The sequence below is a fragment of the Rhinopithecus roxellana genome, chromosome 8 (genome assembly GCF_007565055.1).
Source record: "Rhinopithecus roxellana isolate Shanxi Qingling chromosome 8, ASM756505v1, whole genome shotgun sequence".
NCBI lineage: Eukaryota > Metazoa > Chordata > Mammalia > Primates > Cercopithecidae > Rhinopithecus > Rhinopithecus roxellana.
In genome coordinates this window covers 114,973,720-114,989,537 of record NC_044556.1, presented here as the reverse complement: position 1 = coordinate 114,989,537, position 15,818 = coordinate 114,973,720, and the positions used below count along the sequence as shown (strand labels likewise).

General features: G+C 40.4%; 1 protein-coding gene across 1 annotated transcript in view; it reads right to left on the bottom strand.

Annotated features, from left to right (window-relative positions):
- Positions 1 to 3,649: 3,649 nt before the first annotated feature.
- The window catches only part of PBX1 (PBX homeobox 1), a 328,948-nt gene continuing 316,779 nt past the window's right edge, over positions 3,650 to 15,818 (bottom strand). Inside the window, exon 8 of the mRNA XM_030936107.1 lies at positions 3,650 to 5,154. The gene's annotated coding sequence lies outside the window, so the exon portion shown is untranslated. The remainder of the gene's footprint in view (positions 5,155 to 15,818) is intronic.

Genomic DNA, 15,818 nt, shown 5'->3' with positions numbered 1-15,818 from the left:
AGGAAAGGCAAACCCAAATGTCAAATACCTGTTGATTTCCATCAAGATGAATTTTTGCTCTTTATGGGGTAGAAGAGATCCTGTGTTCTCAAGTTACTATCAAATGGTTAGTTTGTCTCCTTGAGGAATGGGGTGCCATATTTGGAAAGGGGCTTACTCTCGTCTGTTGCTAGTGTACACATTTCTTTAATGGCAATAACTAGATTAGCCTTGGTGAGCGGGAGTCCTTGCTATTGGACCTGCTCCCTGCCACCATAGCCATTTTGTTTATGTGCCCATTGAGCCAGCACTGGGCTGGCCAATGAGAAAAGCAGGCACTTTCTGCCTCATTCTATCTATGTGATTGTTTAGTGCCTCTTCTTCAGTGGATACTCTTGGGTGAATGTTACTTAAGTGATGCAAAAATCCTCATTCTTTTTGCCCACTTTCATAAGTCCATCCACATATGTCCTTCCTAGAACTCCTTGTCTCTGACCTCTAAATATCTCTTCTTCCAGGTTCAACCACTAGCCAAGCCATTTGCCATTGCCATGAGTCTCTGTATGTTTTTATCTCAGTCCACTTTTTTTCCAAACACAAAATATAAGGCCAGTGAATCACTCAGATCTCTGCCAATTCTAATAATTTCTGTTTCCCACTGTATTTTATAGCATTACCCAAGAGTGGGTGTGCTCCTGCTGCCATCCATTTGGGGCTTGCCCCACATACTAAGCTCAGACTTTTCCTCCTCAGCCACAGCATCATAAAGGACTCTTCAAGTTGTCAAATTTGTGAGCTGAGGGAGAAGCACCAGTGTAACAGCGGGAATAACATGAGACTCTGGGCCTTCGGCTCTTGTAGCTCACTGTGCCCTCTGGATCTATTTGTATCTGAGCCCGTATAAAACACTTCTGTCTTATAATGGGTAGTTGCTAGGTCCACTGTGTCTTAAACTTTGCTGGGTCTGATTGAAACCAATTTATGAGAGGATGTCTGGCTGCACAGTCATTTGATATTCCAGATCAGGTACTCATCTCTCCTAGATCCCAGTAGTACACTGGAGCTCTTTTTTTCAACTGGTGTCTAATTTTCTGGTGCAAAAGGCATGATCTTGCTCCAGAATTTTAGGGGTTCATATTGTGGTACTTTCACTGTGGCTTGACATAGCTACACAGCATGTTTTTTCCCACCGTAGATACCTATAATGTCATGGGGACTACTAGGTCGTATGGTTCAAGTTGCAGGGCTGTTTACACTGCAGCTGCAACTTTTTTTTTTTTTTAGACAGAGCCTTGCTCTGTTGCCCAGGCTGGAGTGCAGTGGTGCGATCTCGGCTCACTGCAACCTCCGCCTCCCAGGTTCAGTGATTCTCCTGCCTCAGCCTCCCGAGTAGCTGGGATGACAGGCATGTGCCACCATGCCCGGCTAATTTTTGCATTTTTAGTAGAGATGGGGTTTCACCATGGTGGCCAGGCTGGTCTTGAACTCTTGACCTCAGGTGATCTGCCCATCTCAGCTTCCCAAAGTGCTGGAATTACAGGCATGAGCCACCATGCCCGGCCTAACTGAAACTTCTGTAGAGCCCTTTCCTACTCTAGGCTCCACCCAGAGTTAGAAATTTTCCATGTTACCTGGTAAGTGGTCAGAGCAGTATGTCCAAATGTGGAAGTCCTGCTTCTTCCAGAACCCAAAGAGAACTATCAGGTATTGTGATTCTTTCTCAGAAGATATAAATTGAAATAATCTGCCCTTATGTTTGGAAGGACAATCTCAACATGCCTCATAGCACTGAACTTCTAAAAAGTTCATTAATACGGCAGGTCTCTGAATATGCATAGATTTTATTTTATTCATTTATTTTTATTTTTTAGAGATGAGTCTCTGTCACCCAGGCTGAGTGCACTGGCATGGTCATGGCTCACTGCAGCCTTAACCTCCCAGGCTTAAGCAAGCCTCGCACCTCAGTCTCCCAATTAGCTGGAACTATAGGCACACGACATCATGCCCAGCTAATTTTTTATTTTTTGTAGAGATGAGGTTTCACTATGTTGCCCAGGCTGATCTCAAATTCCTGGATGCAAGCGATCCTCCCACCTTGGCCTCCCAAAGTGCTGGGATTACAGGCATGAACCACTGCATAAGTTATGGAAAATAACTTATTTGCCATATCAAAGGCTGCATACCATATGCTTGACGCTGTGTTAAATCACACCTGGCACAGCAGTTGCAATTGGGGCTAATATTTGTATGAGTTTACAGTAATGTGACTGTCATGTTCTAGTATCCTTCTAGTTTTAGTAGGGACTAAACCAGTAAATTAATGGGGATATGATGAGGACCACCATCCCTACATCCTTTAGGTCTTTAAGCATTTCATTAATCTCTTCCATTCACTCTAGCATGCAATATTGCTTTCAGTTTACTATTTTCATAGGGAAGTAGGGTTGGAGGAAGAGAAGTTTCAGAAGATTACACTTGGTCTTCTTCATTACAGTAGCTCTTACCCCACAGTCCAAGGAACCCTGTGAGCTTTCTGTCAACTACCAAGTACATGCATTTCAATTATTCTTTCAGTTACTGAGGAAATTCCCAAGTGTGGGTCCACGGACTGAGTGGATGCACTGTGGGCAATCACAGTTGTGGATACACTAAGACCCTATACTCTGACAACAAGAACATGATGACTCTCTGGGTCTCAGATATCAGTGTCAACTTGGGACCTATGTCTCATGGTCCTCAAACTATTTGGATCATCCTCTTCCCCTAGTATATGACCACTTGAGAAAATGGCCAAGGGCCTTTTGGGAAAATAATGAGAAAATCATTACCATATATATTTTCTATAACATTTGAAAGGTCTCATTACCTAGGGACTCAGGTTTTTTTTTTGTTTGTTTGTTTTTGTTTTTTTTTGTTTGTTTGTTTGTTTGTTTTTCTGTCAGTGGGTTCTAAATCTGAAAACTGACTTGAGTCTGGATATCACATCTTGACTTTTATTGAGATGGTCGTCCTCAGTCCTCAGTCTCTTAATCATCTATCCTTGATTTCTTTGAGTTTATAGATTGAAACACTCTTATTGACTTATAGATTGAAATACTCCTATTGACTGTCCATTTATCTTGTCCCTAGGAATGCCATATTTTGCTAACTATCTCCACAAGTGCGTGATCTCCCTAGTCGCACTCCAACCTCGTTACTCATTACAATAATTATCCTCAGAGTCAGTGAGATTTAGTTACCTAGCTTTAGGAGACCTCTAGAAATGAGCAACTCGATATCTCCTGAGACAGATTATTCTGCTATTACACATCCAATTATGTTGAAATCCTTTTTTGTGCAGCAGAAATATTCTTCCTGGAATTGCTATCCATGTGACACACCTTTAGGTATTTGAAGGTAGCAACCACAAAAATCCCCTCCTTTACTTCCCTCACAATGATTAACTCCACTTGCTTCTAGACTAATCTCCACAGAATCAAGCCTTCATATTCATTAGCTGGATTAAAGTACTAATCTTGGGTTGTCTGGAGAAGAAAGAGAACACATTGCCCCGCTGAGATGAGGGAAAGTTACAATAAAATAGTAACACAAAGAGATAACATGTTTGGAATGTTTACTATGTACTGGGTCCTGTGCAAAGGACTTTACTCACATTATACTCACAAAAAAATTCATTTATGCAAGAAATATTTATTAATCACCTAAATCATTCTAGAAACTGGGGATACAGCAGTAAAGAATACAAAAAAACCCTGCCCTTATAGAGCTTACATTCTAGAGGTGGGAAAGAGGCAATAAATAAGATAATTGAGTGCTATATATAGTATGTTAGGTGTTGAGTGCTAAAGAAAATAATAAAATGAGGAAAGAGATAGGAAATGCCAGATGGTTTACAAGGTTAGGTATTGTGTTCAAGAAAGTTCTCACGAAAAGGTAAGTGGAGTGAAGACCTGAAGGAGGTAAACGAGTGACCTTTGTGGATATCTGGGAAAGACTGTCCCCAGGAGAATGAACAATAAGGGCAAAGACCCTGAGGTAGGTATTATCATCTCCATTTTTACAGATAGGAAAATGACTTGCCCAAGAGCCCATTGCTTGAAGATGGAGCCAGGATTGAAACTCAGGTCTGCCTGATGTTAGAGCTAGTGTACCATACACCTGCCTGGTGATGTAGTGTGAGTGGCATTAGGCAATCTAGAAACACTCTATGCTATGGATGATGACACAAAGCCTAGAAGCAGGAAGCAACTTGCTCGGATGAACACGTGTGGATATCGGCTGAGCTGAGACTAGAGTGCTGTCATTTCCATTCCACCATCCCTGCTTCCAGAATCCAGGCATTTTTCCTCTGGCTAGAAATATTTCCCAGAAAAGTTAATGGACTTGGGATAACTTTATCAATGTATTTTGCCAATTGGCATTTTAAAGTCTTGTCATGCCCCAACCATACTAAACGATGTCTTTGAGCTCTGATTTCTCTCATTAGTAGGTGTGGGTTAGTTATGGAGCATAGATTACAGAGTTAGACACACCTAAACCTGAAAACAGGCCCCACACTTCTGTAGCTATGTGATCTTGGGTAAGTTATTAAGTATCTCTAACTCCCACATCATCCACAGAACAAGGATAGAAATACCTGCCAGGGATTTGGTGGGGATTAGATAAATTAGTACTTGTACAGCACCTCACACAGTGACTGGTACAGGGGAGATGCACTAAATGTATTCACTGCCTTCTCCCTATGTAGTTAGTTGTCTTTTTACATGCACAACTCTTGCTTTCTTAATTTATTATAATATTTTGAGAATTTAGAGGTTGTCATATATATATCTAGCTACTCATCACATTTTATGTTATACGATGATGCACAGTAAATGCTTAAAAGTGATTATTTGATTGCTGGATTAGCGGGGAACAGAAAGAGAGATTATTGCTTTAGGGCTCTGTCGATGCCACAGTCTTCCAGTTGCAACATCTGTCAATTCACTGCTCACCAGAGTTGTTTTGGCTGATGTGACTGGCCGGCGGGTATCCTTTGCTTCTTCAAAAGTCAGTATGTGTCATTCTGGAAGAGAGGCCACTTTTCAGATAGGAGAAGACATTTCTTCAGTCAAGAGAAGAGGACTCGCTGTCACCACCAGAGCATCCACGCCATCAATAGGTTCTTGCAATTTCCTGGTAAGAAGGCAAAATTCCAGTTTAACTCACAACTTTAACACCCCCTATCCACAGATCTTTCATCAGGACTGCTATCAAAGAGTCAAATTGACCGATTTCAGTTTTTATTTCTTTCGCCCACCCTCTGGCAAGATCTCAATGAACAGCTAACCAGCTGAAAATAGGAGAAGAAGAAAAAGGCCTGGACCTAGACGGTTCAGGAAATGGCTCATCAGCCACCAAAAATTGAAGCCACTTTTCATTCATATAATATGGAAAAAAATCTTCGTGATAAATATTAGGAATAGTTCAATGGAGTCACCTGTTTATAATTTATTTTCAAGAAAAAAAAGTGATTTATTTTTGCAGCACTTTCTCCTACATTAGCTTGTTTAATCTTCATAACAACTCTATGAAATAGTTATTATTACCCGTGTTTTACAGATGAAGCAACTGATCCTAGTAATATTAAATGACTTGCTCAAGGTTACACAGCTGGTAAGTTGCAAACCCAGGACTTAAATCTGCATGCTCTTAATTTGACCAATGGTTTTCCCCTTCCCCTTGTTTATCTGCCTCCACCTAAAAAAAAAGCTAATGAAGAACATTCTGTACTGGCCCTATCATAGGTCAATGACAGTTTAGAGGGAGTGTTAGATACCTGTCTCCTTTTTTGTAGCAAATCGTACGTAGAACCCAGCCTTAATATAAAAACATTGTCAGAGAAAAAACGTTTTTCAAAAGTTAATAGTGCATCTAAGATTAATTCGTACTTGTTTCTGAATAGCTGAGAAGAGCTCAAAGACATGAAGCATTACTCCTATTAATTACAGAAGGCAAAGGTGCCAGTACTCTCACTTTATGGCCAGGGATAAAGAAGAGAGAAAGGGAATGTATAACAAAGTTGAAAAAACAGCCAGTACTTCTAATTTCTGAGCTCAAATTTGGCAAAATTCAGCTTGACAAACTTAAAAAAATCTATCAATAAATTTCCAAAATATTCATTGTATACATATATGTGAGCAAATATTAGAAGGAAATTATGGAAAATGAGGACTATTGTGTTAGAGTGATATAATTATAAAGATTTTTTTCTGTTTTCACATATTTTGCAACGACTTTCTATTATTTTGTGTAAGGAAGATATAAAGCAATAATTATGATTATTTTAGTGGATGCTTTGAAAATATCCATTTGCCCAGGACTAGGCAATCTCTTTCCACCAAATTCCCAAAATTACAATTGATTGAGCTGACAATAGCTGAAGATAGATTTTTTTATGGGTGAGAGGTGCTAATAACATCTTCTCATATTGGTACATAGAATTGGGTCTCATGGAATTAGTACTCTGCACCTGAACACTGATGGGCTCAACATTTTCTAGTCCTTCTCAGAATGAACATTGAAGTGGGGTTTGATGTTTTTAACTAAAGTCTTTTAGCACAGATTCTCTAGCAACATTTTCCCTTTTATTTTTACCTAAAGGGCTTGAAAGATTTTTAAACCAATTATTTCAGTAATATGCCGAATTCACTAACTTTGGAATTTCTCATTTAGTTCAATAGCTTTTATAATTCCTCATTTAGTTTAGAATGCTAGAGCTTGAGTAAGAGAAAACAGTTAATTTTCTTGTCTGCAGATGAAGAAACTGAGGCTGAGAGAATATAGTTCCAAATTTAAAGTAAGTACATAGCATAGCATAGCACAGCATGTATAGTATTTTCCCAATTATAATTACAGGTACTCCTATAAAATAAGTACACCTGTTCCTCTCCTTGATGTTACCAATGTCCTTGATTATAATTACATCAGAGGCTGGGCATGGTGGCTCATGCCTGTAATCACAGTACTTTGAGAGGTCAAAATGGGAAGATCGCTTGAGGCCAGGAGTTGGAGGCCAGCCTGATCAACATAGCGAGACCCCATCTCTATTTTATTTTTTGAAAAGATTATTAAAATATTAAAGTAAAAAAAAACATGCATTAGTTCAGTAGAAAGTACTGTTGCCCTTGGTATCGAGGGCCTAAGAGTAAATTTGGACTACAGACTTTTCACATTTGACAGTGAAAGAGGGACACACACTGTATACATATGAACTGACATATGGACAATTTTAATTTCACTTGTTTTCTCACAGGAGAATATTATCCCATGGCTTAAAAATCTTAAATAGAATCTAGGAAATCAAGAAAAAATGAAACCATGAAAATGAGGAGCACAGATGAGAATTTCCCAGGCTCTGGCATGGACTCTCAGGCACGTTTCCCTGAGTTGCCTTCACTTTCTCAGAAGATGCCTATTTAGTGAGCACCATATTTAGGCAGCACAATCGCATAGAGTTAGAGGCCTAGGCTCCAGCCCTGGAGCTGCCAATGATCATCTGTGTGATTTTGAGAAAATCACTTAATACCTCTGGGTTCCCTACCTCATCTACCAAAATAAAGGGTTGGACTAAAGATTGTTTTAAATCATTTGGATTGCATGAAACTGACTCAGGTTATTTTAAGCAGAAAAAGAGTAAATCAGAAGGATATCAGGGAGCACTCAGAATTTTACCTGGATAATTAGTTTTGGGGAAAAGCTGGAACCAGGACAGCTTGGTGAGGGGTATGGGGGTGGGACCTGATGGTAGAAATGTAGTGTAGATGCAAGTCGCATTGGAGTGAGCTGCTGCTAAAGTGAATGAGCTTCTAAGATTCTTTGTCCTTGAACCTCAAGTTCCAGATCTTAGGACTTTGGTTAGTTGGCCTAGGGTAAGTTCATGTGAGCAAATCTCAACTAGAAGAGAGCAGTCAACGTAACTTACAGCCTCATCAAGACAGCACACAGTAGCCAATGAGCAGATATTGGACAGCCAGAAAATGTAGTGTCTTTGGAACTTCCTAGCTCTCTCCTTCCTTCCTCTTTTTCCCCATTTTTCCTCCCCTCTCTTCTTCTTTCTTTCTCTCCCTTCCTTCCTTCCTTCCTTCCTTCCTTCCTTCCTTCCTTCCTTCCTTCCTTCCTTCCTTCCTTCCTTCCTTCCTCCCTCCCTCCCTCCCTCCCTCCCTTCCTTCCTCTCTCTCTCTCTCTCACCACCCCTAGTGTCTCTGGTTCTTCTTTAGTGCTCTTACAAATATCAACTGGCATTTATATGATGGGGAGATTACATAAGGGCAAGGTGTTCTCTCCTCTTTTCTATTTTTCCTGCCCTTCCCTTTCCTTCCTTCCTTCCTTCCTTCCTTCCTTCCTTCCTTCTTTCATTCCTTCCTTCCCTCCTTTCTTCCTCTGTCTCTGTAGTTCTTCTTCAAGACTCTTCCAAATATCAACTGGTTTTATACTATGGGGGGTTTACATTTTAGCACTCAAGGGTGAGCTGTTCTCCCCCAGAAAAATCCCCACTTCTCTCCAGATTCCCAGGAGGATTAGGCTCATGGTGGGAGAAAAAGGGGAGGGCTGCCTTGGCTGCAGCCGGGTACCAGAAAGCCAGAGTGTAGCAATGTTCATAAAGACCAGAGCCAGAGAGCTATGGGAGCATGAGCTTGGAGCAGATGGCTAGGAGAACAGTTCACCAAGGACCACGAGGTCCTGCTCCTAGTCAGAGAGGTTTTCTTTCAGAGTGTTCCCATTAACACATTTCCTTAGCCTTCACCTAATGGCTGCTGGAATGAGTGGCCTTTTTCCTTTTCCAAACTGTCCTTATCAGTAATGCAACAATAGCTAATTTAATTAGCTGACCTGAATAGCAGCCAGCTTGAGCTAATTTGGTTTTGCTAGTGCTCTCTGGTATATACAGAACTGATAATCCTATTTCCCTCTAGACACACAGTGGAACTTGGGAGGGGGCAGTGAGAGTCACAGTAGCTCTTCCAAAGTCAATCCTACACCGGTGGGATTTAGCACTTGACCAAAGGCAAATAGTCTTGAGTCAGTATCCCCCAAGGGCCTGTCAACTTTGTCAACTGAAAGAGATAAAATATACAACCAGGAAATTGCAAAGGCAAGGTGCCCAGGATGGGAGTGCTGGGAAAAAACCTTCCCCTTAGCAGAAAGAACACTTGGCCAAAAGATTTGGAGCTCAGCCACCGACTGACCTTCCCAAGTCCCTACACCTCGGTGTCTCAGTTACCAGATGCATCATAATAATCACTGTGGAGAAATGCTTCCTTTGCAGACATACTGTAGCACAATGTCATGTAGATGAGAGTGCTTTGACACACAGAAAACTGTGGCAATGAAGAACGCTTTGATAATTAGCCTATCGCCATGAGTATATTTTCTATTTCTCAAGGGCAGGAACTAAACACCAACCTCTCTGTGTCCCTAGCATCAAATATGAGGTCTCCACACAGAAGTTGCCCTACATGTGCTTGTTGACTGAATAATACAGGAATAGGGGTATGAGGAGATGTGTAGGGATAGTTTAAGGTGCAGGGAAGTCAACACATAATTAAAGAAACATTGAAAAACATAAGCCTTCTTTTCAGGTAAGTATCTTAACCCTCTCCATCCTTCACAGAAGAGAAAACTGTCACAGAGGCACAATGGTTTATTCAGATATCAATACATCAAAATAGCTCGTCTATCCAACTGGCACCTCTGCCCACATTCCCCACCCCAAGTTCTTACAGAGCCACTGCCCAACTAAGGTAAAGGAGCACCCCCAGCATAGACTTTTGTGTTTGTTTTAGGGTTCTTTTCCTTCGTAAGTACTGCATTTCAATGGAATACAGATTAGAATGTGCATGTACGCACATGGAATAAAGGTGTGTTGTTAAAATAAGTAGATTTGGAAAAGTTTGGAATAGGAAAGATCTATCTGGTCATATGATCCACTCCCATTACTTTAATATGCCTTGGTATATTGGTATTTGGTCAAACACATTTAATCATCATGACTACTGTGTTGACTTACTCCATCCACGCTTCCTCAGTGATCCCATCCGCTGCATAACTTCAACAGTATCCTATATGCTGATCTTCAACTCTGACCTCATTCCTGGGCTCAGTTATCTAGAAATACAACTGCGTGTTGGAGGTTTCCACCTAGATCTTCTGTTACACGTCAAACCCAAGATGACAGAAATTGCCCTCACCTACATTTACAGAATCCTCTGTTTTTAGCAGTTGCTCACGTTTACCAAGGCTAGAACCCCAAACTTCCCTTCATGCCTACTTGCAGGTAGCCACTGAGTCCATTGATTTTGCCTTCTAAATATCTTTCGAATCCAGGCCTTTCTCACCACTGAAATTATTTTATTTATCTCTTTCATTCCCTAGCCCCCAGCTCCAAGCAGATGTTTCTCAAAGGCGAATTCTGTGCCAATCAGGCAAATAAACGTTTGTTCACCTGAACTGAATTAAAAATTTTCTCCCTCTGTTCCACCAAATTTCAAATCTTTAGTGAATACAATTACTATACTGAAGACAACCAAAGGTATAGCTGAATTTTTTCCATTCTGTTGTAACAGCTATTCCAATGGGCTCTAAATTGACAGCTAATCGCCAAATTTGGGATGAGTACAGTTTGCTTAGCTGAGACTGTGCAGCCTCAGTGGTGGGTTTACCTTTTGGGTCTGCTCTAAAACCTCAGGCTCATACAAAGAACACTGAAGTTTCTCCCACGCTTCCAGAAAGGTAGATTATGCTCTGGTTGCCATAATTTCTTCTTCAAAGATTCTTTGTCTTTGACTCTCTCATAGTTAACAGTAAAATCAGGTGTGCATTACATTTTATAAATTCAAATTTCCTACATATTCCTATAACACATTTAAAATATTTGGTATTCCTTAATAATAATTGGTGTTCCAATGATAATTTTGTTTTTTTACCCATTTCTCTAACTTTTACTTAACTACTATCATGGTCTTCATATCTAGATTTTTTTTTTTTCCTATAGCAATTCCCCTAAAACCGTAGGGCTAGTGGGTGATGTCATTGCATACTGAAATGTAGCCAGGTCATAATGGAAATGACAGTCTTGAGCCAGGCTGCCCCAGTTCAATTCCTGATTCCACTACCTATCTCAGTTTCATCATCTGTAATAAGGGATTGTAATGTGACTGCATACTTCACAGTCTTCTTGCAAATATTAAAAGAGCTAATTCATATGCCACATTAAGTATTCTACTTGGCACAATATAGGCAGGCTATTGTTTTATTAACCTGATATTGAGGATCTAGGAGACATCAAAGGAATTTTGGTGAACAATTTATTTTTATTTAAAAAATTATTTTAATAGCAAAATCAAATGCTTACCATGAATAGAGGCTGTGCTATGCAGTTTAGCTATATTATTTCATCTAATCCTCACAGTAACCCTATAATGTAGTTTTAATTATACACAATTCATGGATGAAAAAATCTAAGCCTCACACAGATTAAGAAACTTGCCATTTGGCACACAGATAACAAATGACAGGACTGAAATTTGAACTCTAAACTGAGTCCAAAGCTAAAATTAAATAAAATACATATTAAGTACTCAAAGTGTTCATGTCTCTAAATAAAACAAAGAAAAAATACAACATTAGATGAATCTCAAAATAATTATGTTGAGTGAAAGCAGCCAGACAAGAAAGAGTATATACTGCAGGACTCCACTTATATAAAACTCAAGAAAATGCAAGCTAACTATAGTGAGAGAAAACCCATCAGTGGTTGACTGGGGAGGAGATGAGGCAAGAAGAGGTAGGAAGAATGGATTACAAAGAAGCAAACTTTTGGATGTGATAAATATGTTCATTATCTTGGTTGTGGCGATGGTGTCACTGGTGTATATGTATGTCAAAACTTACCAAATTGTATACTTCAAATGTACAGTTTATTATATGTCATTATGCTCAGTAAAGTTGAGCATAATATGTTTAATAATGAATAAACACTTGAGCTACATTTTTTTCTTGTTGAGACAGGGTCTCATTCTGATGCCCAAGTTGGAGTGCAGCGGTGTGATCTCAGCTCACTGCAACCTCTGTCTACTGGGTTCAAGTGATTCTCTTGCCTCAGCCTCCTGAGTAGCTGGGATTACAGGCATGCACCACCATGCCTGGTCAATTCTCATATTTTTAGTAGAGAGGGTGTTTCACCATGTTGGCCAGGCTGGTCTTGAATTCCTGACCTCAAGTGATCTGCTCGCCTCTGCCTCCCAAAGTGCTGGGATTACAGGCGTGAGCCACTGTGCCCAGCCTTGAGCTACTTTTATACCCTCAAAATCTGGCACATTAAACAAAGTGTTTAATCATTATTAAGAATAACGTATCAAGTATCAGGAGGATTTGGATTTTGCTAGTTTGGTTTAGGTTTTTTTTTTTTTTTTTTTTTTTTGCCATCACTGGGCTATAATCCTCAAGTATAAGGAGAATTTTGACCTGAGTGGACCAACCTGGCTCTCTCACCTCCCCCTTGAACCAGTTGTGTGACTTTGGCAAGTTACTTGACAAAATTCAGTGTTTCCATCTAAAATGAGAACCTTAGAGGCAAAAAAAAAAAAAAAAAAAACAAAAACTGACTTCACAGGGTTGTCACAGAATTAAATGAGATAATGTACATAAAGCCATTATGGAGTATTCGGTACATGGTACTTCCTCTATCATTGTTCGCTAGATGTTGTTAAGGTGAAAGAAAGGGCTGAACGAGGCTCTGCGGGGCTGCGATGTCCAGGGTGAGTTAGGTGCATGGCAGGGGGCCAGGAGGAGCAGTTATTGGGTGTAGCCCCAGAGGAAGATGTGACTCTTTTCATCATACAGCTGTGCATCCTAAAAGGTCCCAGCATTTGGGGACTGTGATAAATCACTGGGTCAGTCTTTCTCTCATTCTCTCTTCCAGATCTCACTCCAGAATGCAAAGAGGACAACAGCAGCTATAGCTCTAGTGTAAGGCCTTCTGTTTTTCTACAGAAATTAGTAATGCATTCAGCTTTATTCCACTCTTCTATTACCTTAATGTGCTGACCTGGAGGATAAATGAGATAATAAACACAGAGCACCGAGCACAGTGTCTGGGTCACAGGAGGCGCTCAATAAATGTTAATTCTCTGCCTCCCGCCCACTTATAGATTAGCCCTGACTTCTGAGAAATGCAGATCCCTATGCACTCACCTAAGTCTCCTTTCAATATCCCTGCGTGGGAGCCTTTTTACTACCCTCTTCAAGCTGGCCAGAATCCCTCTCCTCTGCTAATTGTCCCACCGAGAAATGAAGGGAAGAGAATGCAGCAGCAACGAGCCAGGAGGCCCGGCCTCCTAGCAGAGGAGACTGTGCTGTTACCGAGCTTTGTGAATGCGAACCTCATTCATCTTCACAGACACTGCTGTGCCATCCATTTTAAATGACATAGAAGCCGACCCGTTTATCAAGATCAGCATACTACTATATTATTATGATTATTTAGCATTTACATAACACTCTATTTGCAAAGTGCTTAATAATAATTTATTTATTACCTCATCTAACTACTCACTAATGGAAAATTCAAGGGGTTGTTCTGGGTTCACTGACCGCCACTCTGGAGATACCTTAGGCCATTTCCAAATGCCTGCCATAAAATATTTTAATAAAAAACCATTTGGTGTATATGTATATGTGTATATATATACACACATATATATGCCAAATATATATACGTATACATTTATTTTTTGGGTTTTGCAACATATCTATTGAGACAATACTTTTTTGCTTTACAATGAATAAAAATAAGCATGACTTTTATTATAAAGTCACAAAAACAATATCTCTCTAGAACTGATAAAGAACCAATACAAGATTACATTCCAGTTCTGGGACAGACATGGAAATCATGCAAATGTGCCCTTCACATGTCCGTTTAAGAAAGGGCTGGTTGCCCAGCTCAGAGGAGTGTGGTTGGCTGACAGCCCCTGCCTGCTACCTCTCCTAAGGTCCACCTCAAGCAGCGACTGAGCCTGGTGGTGGTTCAAGGATTTGGCCATTTTTGCCCAAGGTGGGACTCATCTAAAGGGTGATTTTTGGCCCAGGCATTGTGGCTTGCCCCAGTAATTCCAGTACTTTGGGAAGCTAAGGCAAAGGGATCACTTGAGCCCAGGAGTTTGAGACTAGCCTGGGCAACTGAGACCCTATCTCTACAAAAAATACAATAATTAGCGGGGCATGGTGGCACACACCTGTAAGTCCCAGCTACAAGGGAGGCTGAAGTGGGAGGATCCCTTGAGCCCAAGAGGTCAAGATTGCAGTGAACTATGATCATGTCACTGCACTCTAACCTGGGCAACAGAGTGAGACCCTGTCTCTCAAAAATAATATAAAATAAAGAAAATAATGTAATTTTTGTTCTGGGGCTCACTCACGTCTGTATCCCTGTTCAACAGCTTCCCAGCCCAGTCGTGCTTCCTTTGCTTTTTTCCTTCACAGGTGTAACTCCCTGATAAACTTTGATTTTCAGTCCTAACTTCACGTCAGAGGTCTAGCAGCATGAACTCCACATTAAGCCCTGTAACTAAGGCAAGTGTCTCTGGACTGCAGATTTTTCACCGGCACACTGAGGGGAGGCAGCTTTGATTCTTTCAAAATTCGTTGTGTTTCTTCCATTTTATGAATCTATACAGAATGAGACTCCATATGAATTTTATGTCTTTAGTCTACCTGCAAGGGGGTTTTGCAGTGGAGGAAGGTTTCGAGGAAAAAGCTTCTTGCTTTTTCCCCAAATAGGTCCCCCATTTTCCTGCCTACAATGATCTGTAACAATTTCACCTCCATTAAAACGTGCAGTAGGAAGATGATAGTGAGTATGCATTGATATGTAAAAATTACACAGTAAAGCCGGGCACAGTGGCTCACGCCTGTAATCCCAGCAATTTGGGAGGCCAAGGCAGGCATGTCACTTGAGGTCAGGAGTTCGAGACCAGCCAGACCAACATGGCGAAAACCTGTCTTTACTAAAAATACAAAAATTAGCCAGGCATGGTGACGCATGCCTGAATTCCAGCTACTCGGGAAGCTGAGGCATGCGAATTGCTTGAACACAGGAGGTGGAGATTGCAGTGAGCCAAGATCTCATCACTACACTCCAGCCTGGGTGATGAAGTAAGACTCTGTCTCAAAAACAAACAAAGAGACACAAACAAACAAAATTATACAGTAAGAATGTATGTGCATGTAAGAAATTTCTACTTAATATTACAGAATATACAACAATGCATATAGTTAAATAATATCATAACATACATGATCTACTACATATGCTTACATAAAATACCTACTAAGACAGAGGATCTCACAGCAGAGAGAAATGGGGAAGCGAAGTCCCGATGGCAGATGGGGAAAACAGAACTGCACACTGAGAGGGCCTAATCCCTGGCTATGATGGTCCCCAAGTTCTTATATCAAGTTATATTCTATAGGGTGAAGATCAGCTCAAGTGAAATACCCCAAGAGAGAATAACTCCTTGAACCTTACACACCTCACAATTCTAGAAGATGCAGCCTCCTTATCAGCTGCTCACCTGTGAGGGTCTTTGTTTTCAAGTCAACAATCAGAACAAAAGGTGTGTGCCCTCTCCTCTCCCTTCATCCCTCTTTTTCTTTTCTTTTCTTTTTTTTTTCTGAATTTCTCAGTACTCTTGGGTCAAATATATCTCCACAAAATAAACTACTACAAAACTTAATTAGGATTTTTGAAATTAAAAGCTAGTAAAAATGTATTTACTCCTGTAATTTTTTTCAAAGCT